Genomic DNA, 5000 nt, shown 5'->3' with positions numbered 1-5000 from the left:
TGAAGGAATGGATTGGTCGCATTTGCCTTTGGCGTTGTTTCAACATGCACAAGCTCCTTGGCTTGTCAGTGATAGATACGAGCTGTCTTTCGACAAAATCATTATCTCCTCCTTTGTTTGTTTCATCTTCTTGATTTTTGTCATCATCTTGATCATCGTCACTATCGCTACGTTCATCCTCGTCTGCAAGGTATCTAAAACAAATATTTATTGTAAAGTTTTTCTTGGTTAAATGATTATAGTTAGCGCCTGCTAATATTGTTGAATTTTGATTCATGAAGTCACTTTGATTTTTCCTAATTTCCCTGCATTAAAAACCTCGAGGCTTCACGGACAGCTTACAGTCGGTGTAATTTGTAGAAATAAAAATTGAGGCACATGTATGTCATTGTTTACTACTGCCACATTCTGCATGTTACTGTAGGACTTCACCTATCTAAGCATTTTATTGCAGTACTCGATAATTTGGACATTTACAATTAAATGTGCACGTTGTATCTTCTACACTGTAGCTAAAGTATATGAGAATAAACGATATTTTCATATCATTAAATTATGTGGTTATTGTTGCTTTCTCTTTTTTATACCTCAGATTTTCGCAACTTTTCTTGGTATCAGTCATTTTAATTGTTTTGTACTCTGGGGACGATGTGGCCATGTATGTTAATTCAAAAATTGATTAATGTGGTTCTTAATGTAAGTGCTCCAGTATAGCTTCAATTGACACTCCTCTATACTGTTTGATTGTACCAGTTTTGAACACGACAGGGACAACACAATGGAATTTTTGACATTCTGCTGGTCATGTGATGGCTAAAACAGATGGCTGTTTGTCCATAAGACCAGTGCACATGTGCCATGCAGTAGTTGTGGTACATGGGTGTTGTTGTGCATGGATGAAGTGGATGTCGTCCTCGATGAGCATGATAAATGTTTTTTTCCCCACATAGAGCAGCCAATAACATTGTGTAAAAATATATTCAGCATCACAATTTCCCCCATATACAAGATTAGAAGATTAACTGATATACAACAACATGCACACAATCCCTTCACTTTGCAGTCAAACCAGCTCAAGCGTTCCTCTGACGAGCAGATTAATGAGTTCATTATTGCAGATTTGATTTCAGGAATCATTTCAACAATCTGGTTTTCGGATGAGTGATGCAAAACTCAATCAAGCCTCAGGTCAAAACTTGAATTTTGATTGGATTATTGTTTGCTTCCGGTGCAAGGCCAGCGTGAGAATTTGACAGGTGTAGCAATTTGCATAATCTGCCAAGGTCGTAACAAGCGTGATTTGCCTTTATTTTAAAATTAATTTCTCTATCCAATCTTTAATTCAAAAACATGGTGTCTCAAGTTTGAGGATACTGGTAAGATTACGGTAATGTTGCTAGAGTGAAATAACAGTTGTTTGGAAGATTATGCAAATCAGTAAACCTGTGAAATTCCCACGGCAGCCTGGCACTGGGAGCCAGCAATATTCCAATCAAAATTCGAGTTTTCAACTGAGGATTGAGTTGAATTTTGCACTATTCATTTGACAAACAGATTATTCAAATGGTTACCGATATAAAATTTGCAATAATGAACTCATGAATCTGCTCATCAGAGGAACACTTGAGCTGTTTTGACTGTAACTTTCTCAGTAACCTGGTTAACACATGCTTATCCCTTGCATTACATATACTTGTAACTGAATGTTATTCAATTTGTATTGTTGTGTAGTATATTTTGGAATGTATGCCTCAGTTGCTTCCCTTAGTATTTTACCAATTTCCATTTGGTTTTTTTTTTGGCAAGTTCAGTTTAGTAGTTGTGCAATGAATTTGGGTAAACAAGATACCACGTCACTTGTCCAGCCATAAGGGAATTGTAGAAAGCTCCACCAAACTTTAACACTTTGATGCCCAAACCGGCCTAAGCTGGCCAGACTGTCTAACACCAGACGATTTTACTCGTCAATGGGGAACCCCTGGGAGCTAGTGGGTTAAATTAAGACCATTGGCCTTTTGTAGTCTGTTATTTTTCTGTTGAACAGACCAACATTTTATTAGAATTTGTTCTTAATGACAAATGTCTTCTGTTCAATTTACATTTCATATGAAGCTGTTTTTTGTTATCAAGCATTTAGTTGACTCATATTTACATATGCTGCCCGCCAGAGTCTTTTCACCTATATGCCCTTTAAATTAATTTGGGTTTCCTATTCGTTGAGTATAATTTCATAAATGCATCACAGAACTTCCTTTGTTTAAATGTTTGAACATTTTTAGTTAACTACCTGGTTCGAAAGAAACTCAAGTTCTGCAGAACTGCTACAACCCTTGACTTTTGAAGCTTTCTTCTTTTTTGTGAGGGGGTTCTCTTTTCGTTGTTAATAAAGATAGAAATGTGAACGCCATTCCTGGTGCATGCTCCTCACTAGCCTGCGAACGCAGATGTATTTCCATAAATCTGCATTCGCAGGCTAGCTCCTCACAAGAGCTTTCCATCTTGGAAGGGAGATAGATTTTCTCCACCATCTGCTTAGTGTCTGGTGAGGGCCTTGTGAAATTGCTGGAAAAGTGTGCTTAAGGTGATTTCCCCTTTTGAAAAATGATTTCAAAATGGGGCGGATAAGAAGGGGTTCACTTGTTCCATTTTCATAGTAAAATTAATGCAAAAATGTTATACATGTAGGTACTGAAGAGTTCAAGCTTATTGAATTTTTTATTGTATACATAGTTTGTTATGTGGCAAATGTTCATGTACTCTGTTTACATTTCTTATTACTTAATTTGATGACAAGGCTGATTTGTTATCATTGTTTTAAAAGAACCTAAGATGTGGCAGTGTCCCTGGTAACTCAGAATGGCAATGTCTTGGCATGCAGTTATGAATCCACCCTGATAGGTGTAGGTTTTAGTGAATGTTCAGCCCTTTAACCCCTAAGAGTTACCAATATTTTATTTCTCCTTATGTTAATGTCTCTTAACTGATCAAACATGAAGGTTCTTGAGAAAATGGGAAATGATCTACAAGTGAAAAAGGACTTGATTGTGAAATAAATTATTCTCCTCATACATGTATGTACCATAGGAAAAGTCTGGAGAACAGTGTGGAGAATGTGCATATTGATATATTAATGGATTTAAATGGTTGACTGTGCTGAAGGTATTTTCATTTATTGGCGAGATGGGTCTGGGTGTGTGCAACATTTCAGAGGGACTAAACTGTTTATCTTTTATTTTTCTCTGAATGATTTTAGTGTCATCCTTGAGTTCCTCATTTTTCTCCTGAAGTTGAGCCTTTTGCTGAGAAATGACTGTTGCATGTGAAATAAAAGGAGAGCCTCATTTTTGTAATTGGGTGGCAATTTGTGCAGCAAGATTTTTTGGAAATTTCTTGTGCTTCAATTTGTTTTTGTTATTAGATCAATGACTATGTGCAAATATATTTGTGTATCTATTTAGATGGATAGATCGAAATTTTTGTTAGCAGCCTACTCTCTCATTCTTTGTCACTTTCCCTTTCCTTTTTCGGCACCTCAATTCTTTTCCTCAGATCTCCACAGTCCGAAGTTTGGCTGATGGACGGGTATGAGCGCTATCCAGGGAATAGAAAATAATAGGTTCCCCCAACAGGTAGAAAACGAGCAGTTTCTGAGGTTACATTGTACGTAAACATAATACATCATGAAGAGAAAAAAGTTTAAAACCCCTAACAAACTTGCAACAACAAAACATACACTAAACAGCCGAGGAGGCGACGCCGGTCAGCCGCGGATTTTTGCGAGAAAAATCCTTGGCCGAAAGGGCAGTCGTTGAGCAAGAATCGTGTAAAAGTGGTCTAAAATAGAAAGACACGACACAAGATTTCAAACACACTAAAGCAGTTTACTAACTTCAGGTTTTATGTACCATTGCTAACTAGACGAAACATAACCTTAAATTTAGCCACAGACTCTCATCTGCCCACGAATTGAATGAGAAACGACTCTTTGAACTCCAGGCATACTTTAAAGTCTCATCAGTGGCTGAACAAGAGACAAAGACAAAAAACACAACGGAGACGAAAGTGTTTTCAACTCACGAATGGCTCTTTCGTTTCTTCCGAATGAAATGTCATTGAAGTCCATGAACAACAAGCAATTAAAAACTTTCATCAAAACGAATCAAAAGTCATTTTTGATATGTGTCACAGTAATAAATAACCTATCCAAAAATGCTTTTCAAAGCCTTAGAGAAATCGAGACGCCCTTAGTTCACGGCAAAACTGTACCTTAAGCAAATTCTGAAACGGTGAAAGATTCTCTTCAAGAGAGCTGTGTCGATTGCTTGATAGTTATGAAATCACCGTTCCGATGTCTGCCATCATGATCAAAACGGCAGCACTGAACAGTTGTGCATTTCATTCACTTTGGAGTTGAAGGCCTTGGGCGAGCAAGACGTTGGAAATGGCCGTTACAATGACGTGTCAAATCTGCATTCGTCGTCCGCCATTTTGAAAATCGAATGGCGGGAGGAAGCCTGAGTCTTAGTGCGCATGTCCAGCCGTTTTTAAGCCCTGTCGCGTAGTTTTACTTTTCAAACGTTAACGGTTTAGTCTCATACCTGTCACGTTTTACCAATGAAACGTTGGCAGTCAGGTCACGAAATTGATAACGTTTTTGGCGCCAAAAGATCATGTTTTGTTCACGTGCTGTGCATGTTTTCAAGTTTCACATCCAGTGAAGGCAGGTTCACGTGCGAAGCAACTATGGAGTCGGAAATGCAAGTGCAAGTCGAAATTGGTGATACGAGGAGGGTTTTTTTTATGGCTCCGCCAAAAACTGTTGACGAGTTGAACAACGCCATAACAAGTAATATTCCTAAGATGCGTTTTTTAACGTTCGGGATACTGTATGAAAATGACGAAGGAGAGTATGTAGTTTTGAATAACGATGCAATTAGCCTGAGAATTGCCATTTCCACGTCAAAACTAATTGTAGGAACAGACATTCAGCGACTCAAGCT

The sequence above is a fragment of the Montipora capricornis genome, chromosome 3 (genome assembly GCF_036669925.1).
Source record: "Montipora capricornis isolate CH-2021 chromosome 3, ASM3666992v2, whole genome shotgun sequence".
NCBI classification, from domain to species: Eukaryota; Metazoa; Cnidaria; class Anthozoa; order Scleractinia; family Acroporidae; genus Montipora; species Montipora capricornis.
The sequence above is the reverse complement of the archived record's forward strand: the minus strand, read 5'-3'. Positions refer to the sequence as shown.